Here is an 18788-nt window from a genome sequence, read left to right as displayed (position 1 = left end):
TTGATTTTTGTTTTAAGTGAAAAAAAATTTCTGACTTGAATTTAAAATGACCTTGTTATGACATTGTTATGAAGATTTCAGGATTGGCCTTTATCATAAACACATAAGTAGTTATTCTAATTTATTCTAAGATCTGCATGTACTGACTGATGTAGAGGGATTTAAGATTTGACAAAAGGTTCTGTAATACACATAGATATTTTATATCAGCTGTGGTGCTGAAAAAAATGTTCTCCTCCAATAAATCTCTTGAATCATTTGTACTCTTTAATTGTTTCACTGTCACTGTCTTTTCATATTTTTTGTCTGCATAGTTTTCTCAGTTTCCATATTGTGGATGTTTCTGCATCTTTTTCTTACCATCTATCCATATGTCTGTTTTTTCGCTCTCTCTCCCTCTTGTGTCTAAGACTAATTGGTAAGGCCTGAAAGCACTTGAGGGGCTGGAGACTGGGAGCAGTCTCTTATTGCTGGGTGTTGTGGAGACTGGGGGTGTGGAGCACTTTGGGTTTGTTTTTGGGGAGGTGGGTGGAAGAAACTCGAGGAGGAGTGGAGAGGCAGAAAAAAGTTGAACTGCAGTGCAGGCCCATGTTTGGAATTTTTACCTTTACAGACTTGTAAAAACTATTTGTCGGGAACAATGTAATTTTAAAAGTGGCACCAATTTTAAATGTGCTGAGCAGGTGAATGCCTGTTTAGTCTGCTGAGCTGTGTGACTCCTGTCCTATAAAATTCAGCTAAAATTTGCTGCGGCATTGTGCCCATTTGGCAGAATTTCTGTTAAATTTGTAACCCTTTTGTCTACAACTGGTGAACTGACCCTGATATCACTTTAAAACAACTGATGTGGTGCAGAATCCCAAAAGGTAGGTTACCTGTGAAATAGAATGCTGCTATGATCAGTGCTCAGGCCTACACCCTTGCTCAGAAAGCCCAGTCTGTGAAGGACTTCTTTACACTTCCTCCTTGTACTTCTCTGCATTCCTGATTCGGGACGGGTGCAGGAGGGGGATATGTGCATGCATTTATCATCTTGACTTTTCCTACCTAACCATTTTGGGTGTACCTACACCACATGGACAGCAATGGTTCAAAGCAGCAGCTCACCACCACCTTCTCCAGGGCAATTGAAGTTGGGAAATAGATGTGGGCTTTGCCAGCGCCACCCTCATCCCATGAACAAATAAAGAAAAAGCTCAATCTTGTATATATCAGGCTAAATACTATTTTGATCTCAGTACAAGGTTTCCATTTTTAAGGCTGGAGGTATCTTACTGTATTTTTAATCCAAATGGGCCTGTACCCTGCCATGCCAGAATCAAATCATAGGTGTTGCTTGGTTTAGTTGATGTATGATACAGAGAACGCCATAGGAGCAATGAAGCACAGTTGCTTAAATCTTCTTAAATCTTGGGTTGTGATTTGCTCCTTTGTGGCTGTCTCATCTCTTGGAGAGAGAACTGAGTTGGTATAGGCCAGGGATCAGCAACCTGCAGCTCTGGAGCCACATGCAGCTCATTTGCGGCTCTCAATCTTTTCCAGTTGGATCGCATTATCATGAAAAAAGCTATAAAAAAAAATTAAGTCCAGAAAATGGCAAATCCAAGAAATAGATGGCAGCACAATTTTCCTCATTGAGTTATTCATTTGCATAATTAGAAATTTAGTTTTTATACTATTGGGCTTCAAAATAGCATTTTTAGGGATTATTTCAGAAAATACGTGGTAATTGTGGTCTTAAAAAGATAAATTAAAATTTCAAAAGCAAAATACTGCAGCTGCTGAAAATCTGAAATAAAAACCGAAAATGCTGGAAATAGCAGATCTGGCAGCATCTGTGGAGAGAGAAACAGAGTTAACATTTCAGGTTGATTACCCATCATCAGAACTGCTGTTAAAAGTTCAAACTGCCCTTAGCAATGCGGTCTCCTATTGGCAGTTCATCTCGTGCTTCAACTCATTGATGTTAAAGAATTTAGCATTCACATTTATTTAATGCTAGAATATATGAAAAATCAAAAATGCAAACAGTGATAATTCAGAGTTCTATTTTAATTTCAATTTTTTCTATTGATGCATAAATTCAATACATGTACTTTATTTATTCTATATGCAAATTATGCATTCTACCAGACACACTTGGCAATTTGCCATGTATTTGGTTTAGAAATGCCAAATTTTCATCCTGGAGCTTCTAATAGTTATTTTAGGCAAATTTTTTTTTTGAAAAGGGCTCTAAAGGTTTTTTTTAAAAAAAATTGACGACCCCTTGTATAGGCAGAACACTTGAAACGTTGAGAGGCTATGCCCTGAGATAATGTACATATGCAGGGCATTGCTATTGGGAGAGAAGGCCAACTGCGATCTAGGGTCCAGGAAAGGAACAGAAAGCAAGCTCCCCGCAGAGAAGAAACAAGTTCATTTTATGATGGAAAGCAAGTCTATTGGTGAGTTTTGACATTTTTTCTAGAACAAATGTTTTGTTAATTTTATTATAAATGTTACTTTTGACTGTATATGGAAAATAATGCAGCATAAAAACACTTGCAGAACCTTAGTATATCTTGCATGATGCGCTCATCTTATTTCCTTTCTTCACAATGCTTGCCCACTTGATTTTCCATCACACTCCACATGTTCGCAATAGTTTGAAACAGGAAAATGCCCAAAAGCTTTACAGATATTCAGAGAGTTATCCGATCCATACTGGCCAAGAGAATCCTAGGGTCATTTCAGTCCATGCTGAGTTGCTAATCTCACTTAGAGATTGGCTGCTATAATTAGATTCACTGTTCCTTGGCTAGGGAAGAGAATACTGTCCAAAGATGCTGTTTGTGACATGATCCAGTGACCCAAATAGGAAGTGTTCGAGTGTGAATCTTCTAGACCTCAGGTGAAAATGACGAAGACATTGATGTTTCCTGCAGATAAATAGCCTGCTTCCACTTTGCATCAAAACTGACTTATCAAGAGTGGCTATTTGGATGAGCTATTGAGAGTTACTGGAACACATGGAATTGTACCCAAGCAAGGAGTTCATAACACTGGAAGAGGAGAAGTGGAAAGAAACTGGCAAAAAAAGGTTTTGAAGCAATTGCATTTCTCAAACAGCAATCATGCTAAACAGTTCAGAAACATCTCATTGGTATAGAATGTCCACTTGTCAGTCTGCTCAACTGGCTGAATATAAAAGTGTTAACTTTGGAAAAATTTGTGCCGTTCAGTTATATTTGTTAACTTAGAATGAAACATCGACTAATGCACAGAAAGAGGCTGTTGGCATATTGTGCCTGTGCTGGCTCCTTGATAGATCTACCTAATTAGTGCAGCTCACCTGCTCTTTCTCCATAGCCCTGAAAATTTTTCCAAGTATCTATACGATTCCCTTTTGAAACTTATAATAGAAACTGCTTGCATCATACTTTGAAGCATTGCATTCCAGATCATCATAACTTGCTGCATAAACATTTTTTTCCTCATGTCGCCTCTCGTTCTTTAACTAATTACTTTAAATCTGTGTCTGCTGGCTACTGACAGTTTTTCCTAATTTACTCTAACAAAATCCTTCATAGAATCATAGAATAAATCATAGAAATTTACAGCGCCGAAGGAGGCCATTCGGCCCATTGTGTCCGCACCAACCGCCAAGGAGCCATCCAGCCTAATCCCACTTTCTAGCTCTTGGTCCATAGCCTTGTAGGTTAGAGGTGATCGCATTGAAAAAGACAAGATTCTAAAGCGGCTCGACAGGGTAGATACTGGGAGGTTGTTTTCTGGGTTGGGGAATCTAGAACATGAAGCACAGTCTCAGAATAAAGGGTCAATCATTTAGGATTGAGATGAAGGTAAATTTCTGCACTCAGAAGGTTGTGAATCTTTTGAATTCTCTACACAAGAGCATTGTGGGTGCTTCTTCATTGTGTACATTCAAGGGTACCACTATTAATGAAGCCAAGGTACTCATGTCTTTCTGATAAACTTTTCAACTTGGCCTGCCACCTTCAAAGACTTGTGTGCATATATCCTAGGTCTCTCTGTACCTGCACCCTCTTTAAAATTGTACTATTTAGTTTCTAGTGCCTCTTCTCATTCTTCCTACCAAAATGAATCACTTCACACTTCTCTGCATTAAATTTCAGTTTTTCCAGATCTCCAATGCTCACCTGGATCATCATCATCCCCATCAGCTTACACTAGCTCCCTCACTCCAATTTCATTAAATTGAAACTTCCTTATCCAGATCTGAAATTCCCTTCATGACCTCCCTACCATATCTTTGCAACCACCTCCAGCCTGTGCCTCTGGCCTTATGTGCAGCACTTCTTTTCTGCTCAATTATTAGGAGTTGCTAAAAGATGTATTAATGTATCCTTTGGGTATAAATCTAAAGTAGCATCAATTGCACAGTGACCCATACTTGTGAAAATAATTGAAGTCCAGTGAAATTTGACACGTTCCAGGTATTAAACCTTTTGGGATTTGGTCAATATCCCTCGACAGGTATTTATTAAGCGCACTTGCTTCTGCAATCCTGAAGCTGTACCTTTTCAGTAATGTTCTTTTGTAGAGCAGTCCTATTTGCCCGAATCTTCATTCTAGATTAAACAATCTCTTACACTCAGATCAACTGTGTTAATGAATGAGTAGATTGCAGATTTGAGATATGGAACACAAAATATTCCACCAATTCCAGAAAGTCTGAATATGCAATATATCTGGAAAATGTCTATTAAGTCCATTCTGAGTTAATTACCCACATTCTGGGCAGTATTTTATGCCCCCCCAAAGAGTGGGATGGTGGTAGGGGGTGGCGTAAAATGAAGCGGGAAGCTCGGGGTGCCCTTCCTGACCCGCTCCCGCCTCCGCTGCCACTTTGTGCAGGCCAATCAAGGCCCTTAAGTGGCCACTTAGGGGCCTTCGCCCACCTCCACGGGGATTTTACGCATGGCAAGCGGGCATCCAAGACCTGAGAAAAGCCGCCTGACAAAAGCAGGTGGCTTTCTGACGGCCTGGGGGGTGGCCCTCCTGATCAGGCACCCTGTGCCCGATGGAGAGCCGCCCTGCTGCCCCAACTACCCCCTACACCCAACAGCCCACCGTCTCCCCAATCAACCACCCTTGTCTCGCCGGGGCCTGACCGATCACCCTGGCGAGGCAACAAAAACTTACTGTAAGTCCGGGGCTCCCTGACGTTATCTTCTGTAGCCTGGGCTGCAGTCCCAGCAGTGGCCACCGCTCCCAGTCGCATTGCTGGGACAGAGAGCCGCTGGCCCTCTGATTGGCTGGCAGCTCTATTAGGCGGGACTTCCTTCCTCAAGCAGGTGCAAGTCCCGTCTCAGAACAATTAAAGGCCGGGGACCCGCAAAATGCGGGTCGGATGCCCAATCCAGATGGAAGCGGATTCACCACCAACTTTTCTGTCGCTGGCAGCTCCCGCCTGCCACGGGTTAAATCCCGGCTTCTGTTTCTCAAGAAATTACAGCCTTTTCTGTTTTTAAAACCAAAGTCCTGGTAAAACAACTTCATGGATTTCAGTTTTCTTCTCCCACTGTCAATATCATATCCTACAATTAGAGTGTTAAAAGTGAGCTTGTCATTTGCTTCAGCAGAATTTGTCAGAAGTAGAGCTGCAGCAAATTCATGTGTTTATCCACTTAATTCCCCGGATGTCTGGTTTCCATCCAAACATAATGTTTGCATTTATAAACAAAATGCGTCACTAACAAACTCAAATATCTGAATAAAATGCATCAATGAAATTACGGAGCTGAATAAAATTCACAAATTATGGAAATCATGTTTCCATCTGTGCAGTTCTCACTTTGCCACTGATCTTGAAAGAAAATTTCTCTGTGTCTATCATTAAGAGGCATTCAAACATAAAGTACGAGTAGAAGAACTCGTTGCATCAAGTACATCCATCTGCAATTCAAGTCAGTTAACCAATCTTAGCTTGAGGACCAACAGATAAGCTATCGCCTGTCCTTGAATCAAAGATTAACTTGACAACATCCACAGATCTGTAATACATGTAAAAGAGTGTGGCAGTCTTGCAATATTCTTTATTTCTATGTTGCTGCTCTTTTTCAGTTATAAAAAGCGATTATGGAATACAAGGGACAACTACGTACAGTGTGATCTGAACTGTATGTTGGATAACTTCTTATCGACATTTAAGTATAACTAGCAGGGACCCGCAAAATATTTGCAGTGCAATTAGTATCTTTATTGCAATAGTACTTATTTAAATCCCATGCCATTCCATCCTTCCCCTCATGCCATACCTATCCCATCTCTTCTTCCTATGCCATCCCCATCCCCCTTTCCATACCTCCCATGCATTCCACCCATCTCTTTCCCCCCCCACCCCAAAAAAAAAGCTGTGGTTGGTTTCAGTAATTGACTAAGTGGTTAGTGGAATTGTTATGGGTTTTTGGATCAGTGCAGGCACGCGTTATTATCTTGTCGATTATATTGCCGTTTTCAAACTTAGTGTGATATGTAGCAAAAGGCATCCTGTGTAGATAGTGCAAACAGGGCATTCGCTAACCATATGGATCATGCAACTCCACGGGAAGCTTACTGAAAATGTAGACTTCCTGGATCGTGAAGGACAATACGTGCCTAAGGGAACTGATCAAAAAATATGGAGAGAGACAGGTCTGTGTAAACCCCAAAGTTATAACTTTGTGTATAATATGCCTTTTCAACTTGAGGACTGTGTTGGTGTGTGGCAGGTTTTTTTTATTCATTCACGGGATGTGGGCGTCGCTGGCCAGGCCAGCATTTATTGCCCATCCCTAATTGCCCTTGAGAAGGTGGTGGTGAGCTGCCTTCTTGAACCGCTGCAGTCCATGTGGGGTAGGTATACCCACAGTGCTGTTAGGAAGGGAGTTCCAGGATTATTTTATTTATTTAGAGATACAGCACTGAAACAGGCCCTTCGGCCCACCAAGTCTGTGCCAACCAACAACCACCCATTTATACTAACCCTACAGTAATCCCATATTCCTAGGGGCAATTTACAATGGCCAGTTTACCTATCAACCTGCAAGTCTTTGGCTGTGGGAGGAAACCGGAGCACCCGGTGAAAACCCACGCGGTCACAGGGAGAACTTGCAAACTCCGCACAGGCAGTACCCAGAATCGAACCCGGGTCCCTGGAGCTGTGAGGCTGCGGTGCTAACCACTGTGCCCAGTGACAGTGAAGGAACGGCGATATAGTTCCAAGTCAGGATGATGTGTGATTTGATAATTAGGAACCTCAAGAAATCTTGTGTGAATTGCTTGTTTCAGCAGTGGAAGGGATCATGTGTTGCCAAAATTTCTTTCAATTGCTGGGTTTTACTGAGAAGGTTGTAGGTGTGTGCAATCTTCCAGTAAAAAAAAAAATGCAAGACTTGCATTTATATAATGCCTTTCACAAACACAGAACCTCCCAAAGCACAGACAGTGAAGTACTTTTGAAGTGTAGTCACTGTTGTAATATAGGAAAAGCAGCATGCAATTTGCACACAGCAAGCTCTGACAAATAGCAATGTGATAATGACCAAATAATGTTTTTGTGGTGTTGATTGAGGGATAAATATTGGTTAGGACATTGGGGATAACTCCCCTGCTGCTCTTCAAAATACTGCCATGGAATCTTTTGCACCCACCTGAAAGGGCAGACGAAGCCTTGGTTTAATGTCTCATCCAAAAGTCAGAACCTCCAGCTGTGCAGCATTCCCGCAGTACTGCAGTAGAGTGTAGGTATTGATTTTTCTTCTGAAGTATGTTGCTGTGGTGGCCATTCTTCTTTGGTGTCAAACAAGAAGCATTGGTAAGCTACTGAATTGTGAATGACATCACAGCTGATCTTGATCTCATTCTCATCCAAACTCCAAACGGGTCACTGCTCGACAGGTCATCATTCAATGGTGATGAGTATTGGGACTCTTGGCTGATATGCTTTCTTTTTCTTCCTAAGTCATTGGTATTGAGACTAGCTCTAGTCTGCTGCAGCCCAGCCTGAGATGGTTATAGATCATATAAAGTTACAGCACAGAAGGAAGCCATTCGCTTCATTGCACCTGTGATGGCTCTTTGGTAGAACTATTCAATTAATACCAATCCCCTGCTCTTTTCCCATAGTCCTGCAGTGTTTTTCCCTTCAAGTATTTATTCAGTTCTGTTTTGAAGATTACTACTGAATCTGCTTCCACCACTCTTCAGGTAGTGCATTCCAGATCACAACTCGCTGTGTTTTTTAAAAACAATTTCTTGAAGGTCACCTCTGGTTCTGTCGCCAATCACCTTAAATCTGTGTCTTCTGGTTACTGACCCTTCTGCTACAGGAGACAGCTTCTCTTGTTTTATTCTATGAAAACCATTCATAATTTTAAATACTTTCTCCACATTACTGAAGTACATTATCCCAGGTACCATTCTCGTAAATCTCTTCTGCAGCCATTCCAAGGTCTAGACAACCATCTTCAGAATTGAGCACTCCAGCTGAAGCCTAGCCAGTGTTTTAGAAAGGTTTAGCATAACTTCCTTGCTTTTGTACTCTATTTCTCTATTAATAAAGCCAAGGATCCTATTTGCTGCTTTTACAGCCTTCCTAACTTGTCCTACCACGTTCAAAGATATGTGTACATACAACCCCAGGTCTCTTTGTGCCAGCACCTTCTTGGAAATTGTACCATTTAGTTCATATTGCTGCTTTTCATTCTTCCCACCAAATGTATCACTTCACACTTCTCTATGTTAAGCTTCATCTGCCGTGTATGCTCATTTTGAGTCTGTCTTTGTCCTTCTGAAGTCTGCTACTATCCATCTCATTGTTTATTACATTCCTGAGTTTCATATCATCTGCAGACTTTGAAGTTATGCCCTATTTACTCAAGACCAGGGCATTAAGAGGCACCAGAAAGAGCAGTGATCCTAAAATCATCGCTTGAGGAACACCACTGTATACTCAACACTCACCGCACCCCCCCCCCCCCCCCCAAACAGCCTGAAAAACAGCTGTTCACCACCATTCTTTTGATTTCTGTCCCTGAGCCAATTTTGTATCTATGCTGTGACTGTCCCTTTAATTCCATAGACTTGATTTTTGCCATCAAGTCTGTTCTGTGGTGCTTCGCCAGAGGTCTTTTGAAATGCATTACCCTCATCAACCTTCTCCATTACTTCATCAAAGAAATCGATTAAGTTAGTCAAACATGATTTGCCTTCAACAGATTTGTACTGACTTTCACTTATTAACCCATACTTTTGCAAATGCCAATTAATTTTTCTCTGGATTATTGTGTCTCAAAATTTCCCCAGATTGGTGATTAGTCCAGGGATGTTGTTTGTATAGCTTGTGCTGTATGAGGCATTTCCTTCCCTAGTTAGGCTATATTGGGAGATGTTATTACAGTTTCATGTTTGTCATGTCTTGACTATAATAATTTATTTGTTGCACAAATTAGAATACTCTTAATAACCTTTCTCTAGGTTTAGGAGCTACACTCCCGGATGCTCCAGCATGGTGTGCCATGGAATGAAGGGGCACAGTTTGGCAAAGTGAGTTTCTGATGACAATTTTGTCCATGTATCTGGATCGCGAAGTTGTTTGACATGTAGGATGAGATGAAACCTATATTCTTTACATGCTTTTTACTGAATCTTCCTTGTTTCAGGCTTTATCTCTTTGAAAGTACAGCTCTTTCTGTTGGTTATCTATCTTTCTATGCCTCTGTTGTTGCCCTATCACATTGAAGTATGTTACCTGGCTGTCGGATTTGGACATCTTTTGCACTTTCTAGTGAAATAAAGTCAAAGAAATACTGTTAGAATGATGATCAAAGCAGCACCATAGGGCATGCTAATACTTACCCAGGTCTTCTGCTTTTACTTGTAAAATATGAGCTGCAATGGTTGCGCTTAAACATTTAGCATCAGACCAAAAGGCCTGTATGGGATATTAATTGTGAAGTCTCCCATATTGCTCATGTTGCCTATGGATCTCTCGCCTAATGAGTGATATCACGTGGAAGTATTTTTTTTTTGCCTGCAAAGGCGAATATGAAAATTTAGCAATCGTCTGAGGATTCGAGACTTTATGGAGCATGCGTTGCCTTTTAGAGGAGCTTTAGACTTACTGGTTACATGCCAGAACAAATTTGTGTGACATCCATGTTGTCAGAAGACACCAGGTTTTGAGAGACAATGGCCTTCATCTGGACAATGTTGTGCCATTAGTCCTGTATCATTGGTAAAATCAATAAAGCAAATTCAACTGAGAAAGTTGTAGGGATTGCTGCTTCTCTTGGGGAAAAGAAATTTAGACTGATGGTTTAGTTGGCTAGGTTCAATGTTGAACTGGGCCACACTGACCAGACTAGATTCTTTGCTTGTACTGAGTTTGCTAAAGTCAACCAGGATGCAATAGGAGGACACTAAAATAAAAGCAAAATACTGCGGATGTTGGAAATCTGAAATAAGAACAAGAAATGCTGGAACCACTCAGCAGGTCTGGCAGCATCTGTGGAAAGAGAAGCAGAGTTAACGTTTCGGGTCAGTGACCCTTCTTCGGAACTAGCAAATATTAGAAATGTCAAAGGTTATAAGCAAGTGAGCCGGGGGTGGGGCTAGAGATAACAAAGGAGAAGGTGTAGATAGGACAAGGTCACATAGCTGACCAAGAGGTCATGGAGCAAAGGCAAACAATATGTTAATGGTGTGTTGAAAGACAAAGCATTAGTACAGATAGGGTGTTAACGAACTGAAGATTGAGCAGCAGCAAATACAAACGTGAAAAAAAAACAGTGGGTAAGCAAACTGAACAAACTAAGATGAAATGAAATAAACAAAAGAAAAAAAATTGTCAAAAAAGTAAATAATAACTAAAAATAAAAGTAAAATGGGGGCCGGTCATACTCTGAAATTATTGAACTCAATGTTCAGTCCAGCAGGCTGTAGTGTGCCTAATCAGAAAATGAGATGCTGTTCCTCGAGCTTGCGTTGATGTTCAGTGGAACACTGCAGCAAGCCCAGGATAGAGATGTGAGCATGAGAGCAGCGGGGAGTGTTGAAATGGCAAGCAACCGGAAGCTCAGGGTCCTGCTTGCGGACTGAGCGGAGGTGTTCCGCAAAGCGGTCACCCAGTCTGCGTTTGGTCTCCCCAGTGTAGAGGAGACCACATTGTGAGCAGCGAATACAGTATACTACATTGAAAGAAGTACAAGTAAATCGCTGCTTCACCTGAAAGGAGTGTTTGAGGCCTGGGATAGTGAGGAGAGAGGAGGTAAATGGGCAGGTATTACACCTCCTGCGATTGCAGGGGAAGGTGCCATGGGACGGGGACGAGGTGGTGGAGGTAATGGAGGAGTGGACCAGGGTGTCGCGGAGGGAACGATCCCTTCGGAATGCTGACAGGGGAAGGGAGGGGAAGATGCATTTGGTAGTTTCAACACACCATTAACATATTGTTTGCCTTTGCTCCATGACCTCTTGGTCAGCTATGTGGCCTTGTCCAATCTACACCTTCTCCTTTGTTATCTCTAGCCCCACCCCCAGCTCACTTGCTTATAACCTTTGACATTTCTAATATTTGCTAGTTCCGAAGAAGGGTCACTGACCCGAAACGTTAACTCTGCTTCTCTTTCCACAGATGCTGCCAGACCTGCTGAGTGATTCCAGCATTTCTTGTTTTTATTGCAATAGGAGGACTCAAGTTGGCTTTAGTGCTCCTGGACTAGAGAAGAGAAGAACACAGCCAGGATTCAGCACTCCTGATTGCTATGCAGTCACTTGAAAAGTGAGGGCAGCTTCATGATTGGCCAAATAGTCTGCTGACGGTTGCTATTTTACTTTGCCCAAATAAACATTTGTATGCGAGTTAATAAAAAGCAGCAGTGCTTGTGGAGTTGTTCCCCTTCTGAATATTCCTAATGATGGAATTTGCAGCAGAACTGTTGGGAAGGTATGATATGATCTACAAATATGTAATTGCTTGTGGATGCTGAGTCATTGTACTGAACTAGTGGTCTTTGGATTTAAATATAATTGTGCTGTTCTGCAGAAGAGAAATTAGACCAAGGCCCTATTTATCTGTTCAGATCGATTAGGTGGTTATTGAACAGCTAGCACTATTTGAAGAGGAACCAAGCATTTTCCAAGTGCCTTGGTCGACACTTCTCCTGATCCCAACATAAAATCAGATTGATATGGTTGTTCATTGAATGTTGTTGGCAGAATATTAGCTCTATTTACTTAATTAACGGTCACTCCACTTCAACCAATTTTGGACTCTCATCTTTCTTTAATTTCTCTCCTATCACCCCTCATGTCATGTCGTCTCAGAGCTGAGTGTGAGACATACTTGCTGCCCCCTCAACACTATTCACACTAAACAACTGACCATCCAGCTTCCCTTCCTGGCTTCCATGCAAACTGACCACCACCAACTCCGTTCCCTAGCCATCAACTCCATCCCAAGCCATCAACTCCATCCCACTCCCTGACCACTGTCTAAGTCTGACCCAGAGTGTTCGCAACTTCGAGGCCCTGAGCTGAGTTTCCAACCCCATAGCTTCTCCATCACCAAGAACACTTACTTCCAAATCCATAATATCACCTGTTGCCGCCTTTGGATTCAGCCTGTCAGCTGATGTTACCCTCATCCATGTCTTTGTTATCTCCAGACTGAACTATTCCGATGCTATCTCGGCCAGCCTTCCACTCTCCCATAAACTTCAGCTAATGCTAAACTCTGCTGTCCGTATCCTAACTCTCACCAAGTCCTGTCCATCCACCACCCCCTGTGCATCCTGGTCTGCATGGGCTCCCAGTCTGGTCAAGCCTCACATTTAAAATTCTCAAATCTTAAAATTTGGTTCTCTCCATGGCCTCAACCGTTCCTAAGTGTGTAACCCATCCAGCCCTACAACACTTCTCCAATTCTAGCATATTGTGCATCTCTGATTTCCATTGCTGCACCATTGGCAGCCATGCATTCAATTGCCTTTGCCCTAAATTCTGGAATTCCCTCCCTAAACCCCTCTGCCTTTCCTTCCTCCATTAAGACGCTCCTCAAAATCAATCTCTTCAATAAAATAAATAAGCCTTTTATCACTTGTCCTAATATCTCTATGTGGCTTATTGTCAAATTTTGTTCGATAATGCTCCTTAGAACATTTTACTCTGTAAAAGGCATAAATGCAAGTTGTTATAAAGACTCTGAGACGTTTGGACATGAAAGTCATTAAATACAAGTCTTTTTAATTTTGTGCCTGTACCTGAATGGCAGTGCAAATACCCACAAGACATGATGCCTGTCAAATTATTAAAACTGAAATGCATTGCCTATCATTGCAACTAAGGCAGTTTAAAAAAAAAATTGTTCAGGCAACTGTATTTTGTGAGCAACACCATGTGTACAATGGCAGTACAATGTGTAAACCGTGGCACGGAGTCAACTCCCCCTTGGCCCCTTTATTCCCTTCTCCCACATGATCCTGGCCGTCACGTGGGACTAAGTCCTCTTAATTCAGGCTCAGGCTGGGTGTTTGGGATATCAGGGTTACAGGAGAGCCACCCTCCACCTAATCCACCGGCTACGTTTAATGGCTTAGTACAAAGAGGAGGAAACTCAGTCCTTTCTTTAACTATCAAGTTACTTTATTCACGTTGTTGTACAATGTAAGAATAAGGCTTATACACTTGGTTAGACAAAAGCATGCAACTCAAACTGGGTTATACAGTTAATAACAAAGCTAGCTAGAATTGATAAGCGCACCCACTAGGGTTCCTCTGACCTTTCCCTGACCTAGTCACAGAAAACAGGATAATACCCGAAAAAGGGGAGAGCTGACGCTGGCCAGGCATTCCGTTTTCTCTCTTTTACGTCGTCGCCGCGTTGCTCAAGCAGGGTCTTCCACTTCCGCGATGGTTGGTCTCCGGAGTTTTTCGCTGGCTCTATGCCCGAGATTTTCCATACTTATTCTCTTTCTTATCTCTTCAAACTGTGCTGTTTCTTTCCGGTTGGTTTAGGCCTGCTCACCTCATTCGTATCTTCTCTTTATTGGCCCAGGCCCAAAGACCCCGGTATCACACCGTGTCTAAATAAGGCTCTATTCCTGTGATCTCTCCCTTGTCTTGTCACACAAATTGATTAGTTCAAACTGTTTTTTACCAGCACAGGCCAGTATCTGAACTCAGGTTACTTTCGTTCATGAACTATCCAGCAGTTTGTAACAGATTCTGTACTTCTTGCAGCCCCTGGCAACAAATGCTTTTCCGTCCAATCTCATTTGAAATAAAATTTAAATATGCCATCACAAATCACTCCATTTGGTGGATTTGACGATGCCTAAACAGGGTCATAAAGTGAGGAATGACAGCAAAAATGCTGAATTTGAAACCACAGCAATGGATAGCAGGAAGTGTAGAAAAGAGCAAACAAACATGCATTTATAGTGCACCTTTCATGACCTCAAGATATCCCAAAGCATTTCACAGCCGATAATGAAATAAATGAGAAAATTTTATATTGGGGGTGTTGATTAGGGATAAATATTGAGCAGGCTGCCATGAGAACTCTCCTGCACTTTTTTGAATAAAAGCAAGGGAACTTTTGCAGTTATCTGGGAGGGCAGTTGGAGACCTTGGTTTATCATCTTATCCGAAAGACAATACCTCCAATCATGCAGCATTCCCTGAAACTATACTGAAGAACAAGGAAATAGTGTTCTTTGATCTTTGTAGTGGTGAAGTAGGTTCACCTTGACACAGAATCATCAGTGTTACGAGTATTCCAAACAAGCCATAAGCATCATGGATTCCTTTTGTAAGCTATATTTTCAAGCATGAAATTTCCCACCTGACTCTTTACAGCAAATGCTCAACCATTGTGTGACTTCTGTACCCAAGGAGCGGATCATACATGATGTATTAGAAAAGGAAAAGACTGTCAGTAAGTACACTTACTCCAGTAAAAATCTAATGTCCTGGGAAGAAATTAAATTAGTTAACTGTGAACTATACATCCACTACAGTTCTGGCTTTCTGCACCACTTGTTCCCTTATGTACATGACTTGACAGTTTCCACACGTTTAATAGGTTCTTTTATGAACTGAACCCAGTATCTTTATTCTGTGCTGCACTGAGTTAGCATACCCCCAGTTTAATAATTAACCTCAATTGCAATAATTGTTTATTGGAAAACACATAAAATGTCCACTCGTCTCTTGTTACAAGTATATTCAAGCAGCCATTTTCAATTTTCAATAAAATGTTTGGAAGCCATTTTAGAACTAGATTTCTGCCACTTATTTTTTTAAATTTATTTTTGTCACAACTACTGTTCAAAATGAAATTTTATATGGCACTGCATCTGTACTGCCACACCCCAAAGGCATCATGTCTTGAGGGCAAGAAATTGTGACTGTCTCAAAAAGCGTAGTATCTGTCAAGTTTGCCATGCTGATTGGTTTGCATTTAGTCAATCAAAAACTATATTGATTCACTGGGAAAGTAAGAAAGACTACCAACCAAATTGCTTAAACAATTTTGCTTCACCTTTTGGCATTCCTGTTACTTTTTGAGCCACAGATCTTAAAGGTGTATTTATGACTTAATAAATACAAAATGTTCTCAAAGAAATTACAAACCTTAACCGTGGTGCATATTTTGTCTTAATTCTTGTAGCAATTTTCCCTACCCAGGCCCAGCTCTTCGTTGGGGTGAGGAGGTGTGGAGTCTTGCTGGATTCCCAGTATTTGCATGGGCGTTTCTGCCGATTGTTTCCAAGTTCTGCGCGTGCTGTATATTAGTTCCTGGCCCATGACAATTAGAGGCTGCCATTTTTAAGCCAGGAAAAATCATACTCTTTTCAAGGATTTAATCTCTGCTGCAGTAAATACCTATGTAAATAAATTAATGGAGCTTGTGCAACCTGCTTTATTTTTGAAATCTCGGCTGAGCTGTAGAAACTTCGATCTCTTCCTTCAGGTCCTCTGTTTAAGCCAGCACATTATTAGAGGGGAGCATTCCATGAAGAGGATGAATACAGGGCTAAGGCCTTTAAATATCCATATCTCTTATTTTCCTCCTGCGCCCCCACCATCCCTTTACTCCAGACTGCTGCCAAGCCAAGGATCCTTCCAGTGCCTTGTGTTGCTGCTCCTTTCCACTCTACATTCCAGTTCTAGTGGGCCGCAGCCTTCTGTTGCTCAGTTGTCTTCGAATTCCTTTAACAACACCACCAGAGTACAGGCATGCTGCCCAGTTCCTCCCCCAAGTGGTGCCAGGTGCCAATCTTGTACCCATCACTCCCTGAATATTGAGTCCCAGTCTCTTCCTTCCCATGTTGCAAGGCAAAAGGCTGTCCACTCTTCTGCCAAGCTTTGTCTAGTTCAGGCCACCTGTACATTCACTCAGCCTCCCACTACCTCACCACTACATTCCACTTGCTAGTTTCAGGCCTTAGCACTATTCCTTCTGATTTTCTCCACAGCTTGGTCTCGAAGTCTGCTTTCAATGTGTTGCACCCGCTGTTAATAGCTTGATGTTAGCAGTTGTCTTTAGTAAAGAACCTTTAATTTCATGTTTTACTTCTATTCCCTGCAGTGACCCTATTCACTGATGTACAATTGCTGTTAAACTCTCCCATCTCTTCCTGTCCCATTTTTCTTGTCTTTATCCACAAAACTGTACTGTTCCGATGCCTTGATTTTTTTTTTGGATTTCTAAATCTCCCTTCCCTCGAACCCTACCCCCCCCACTCTGTTGATTTAAAGCCCTGTCCACAGCCCTAGTTATACGATTGGCCAGGACACTGGGCTCAGCCTGGTTAAAGTGGAGCCCATCCCAACAGAATAGCTCACTCTTCCTTGAGTACTGCTGCCAGTGCCCCATGAATTAAAGCCCCTCTGCACACACCACTCTTTGAGCTACGCTAATCTGCTTGACCCTAGGCCAATTGGTGTGCGGCTCAGGTAGCATTCCAGAGATGATTACCTTTGATCTGCATTTTAATTTGGACCCTCCCTCCTCAAATTCTCTTAGATGCAGGAATCATCTTCCGCTATGACCTTGGTTCCACATGGACCACGACATCTGGAGTTTAGAAGAATGAGAGGTGATCTCTTTCAAACATACAAAATTCAGAACATGATCGCGCTCTTGCTCCCACTCACGCTGTTTTAAGCCTCTGGGTCCGTGCTCTCTCTCTGACCCTCTCGCGCTGTTTTTAGGCTCCGGGTCCGCTCCACATCTGTTACATCTGCAATTTTTCCCCCATTCTGACAAAAGGCCATTGACCCAAAACTTTAACCTGTTTTTCTCTTTCCAAAGATGCTGCCTGGCCTTGAGTAATTCAGCATTTTCTGTTTTTATTTGACCTTGGTTCAGCAGCTCCTTTTGAAGTGTGCCACATTCAACGCTCTTGACATACTGGAAGAATAACCTAGGTTTATGGTCAAGGAGACAGTTCTTTTAAAAATCCATGAATAATGCCAGAGACTTTTATCATGCTCTCAACTGATACTTATGCTCCACTTTTAAATCTGCCCCCTCTTGGATCAGAGTCTTCGCTATTGTGGACTATTTCCAGTCCCACAGGCCAGCATCACCCAGGTGCTTCCAGCCACCCACTCAGTGCTCCCACAACCAAGTCCAACTCCTCTAATTGACGTCCTGTCACTTTTTCCATTCCCATGGATCCCAAGTGATCTCACAGCCTAACTTCTTGCTTAACACTCCAAGGATCCCAATGTTGCTCTATTTTCCCAGACTGCCAGCCTCTTGGGTTCTCCTATTCTCCTTCTTAGATGCACCCATCCTCTCCTGAGTATTCCAAGGCCCTTCTTGGTGCTCGGGCCCTGCACCCCATCAGGTGGGTACTTGCATCCCATCGCTATTGCCGACTACTGCCAGTACCCGTGCTCACCTGAAGTCCACTAAGCTTCAGCATGAAATCTTAAAGGTGTTCTGAGATCCCAACTTTTGCATATCCCTAGAAGTAGTGTCAGGTTCCAACATCTCTATGCAGTCCCCACTGCTTCCTGCAAGCAGGCTTTAAGTACCACCTTCTCTCTCAATTACCCCTGTTGTAGCCATTGCTTGTCTCAATGACACTATATGTTGCCTTTCGTCTTTCTGTGTACCCAAAGCTTCAAAATATGAGAATTATATTGAATAGGTCAGTAAATGAACTTCTGTGAATAACAGTTACTGGAAATATGTGGAAGAGAGATGAGGCAAAGGGGAGGAAAGACTTGCAGAAAGAATGAAACAAAAAATGAGAGTGAGTCCAGAATAGACACCACAATGAGAACTGTGTGCGATGGCTGTACAGAGGGAAAGTAGGACTGAATGGTAAAAAAGAATTAGTGAGAAAGTAGTAATGACAGTTAGAGAATTTTTTCTGTTCATTATCAATGATGCATGTAATTAATTAACTTAGAGTGGCTTTTATTATGTGGTGTAATGCTCTTGTCATTATAAAATACAGTATCATCCAATTTGTCTGTGTATGTCTATACACGCGCATAGATATATGTATGGCTGGCCCAGGTACTTCATTTAAATTTTAAGTTGAATAATTTAAATTTTCCCATTCTTACCAAGTTTGTATGAGCGAGGTGTAGATTACACTACTTAATTATTCAGATTCTGCTGAACAAAGACGAGTGATGCTGGTAGCAAGCCAAACACAAGCAAGTTTATTTTTAAACTCCTGGACTCATGACCTATATTAACTGTAAATGTAGTCTGACAAACAATATTGTAAATATATTTGATTTTCTAATGGTTG

General features: G+C 41.9%; 1 protein-coding gene across 2 annotated transcripts in view; it reads left to right on the top strand.

Moving 5' to 3' along the window:
- Positions 1-18788, top strand: part of stag1a (STAG1 cohesin complex component a) — a 246933-nt gene that overhangs the window by 68250 nt on the left and 159895 nt on the right. Inside the window, exon 2 of one of the 2 annotated variants that reach the window (XM_068042017.1) lies at positions 9484-9552. The exons of the other annotated variant lie outside the window; for it this stretch is intronic. The gene's annotated coding sequence lies outside the window, so the exon portion shown is untranslated. The remainder of the gene's footprint in view (positions 1-9483; positions 9553-18788) is intronic. 2 annotated transcript variants of the gene reach the window in all.

This window comes from Heterodontus francisci, chromosome 11 (assembly GCF_036365525.1).
Source record: "Heterodontus francisci isolate sHetFra1 chromosome 11, sHetFra1.hap1, whole genome shotgun sequence".
Lineage (NCBI taxonomy): Eukaryota > Metazoa > Chordata > Chondrichthyes > Heterodontiformes > Heterodontidae > Heterodontus > Heterodontus francisci.
The sequence above is the reverse complement of the archived record's forward strand: the minus strand, read 5'-3'. Positions and strand labels throughout refer to the sequence as shown.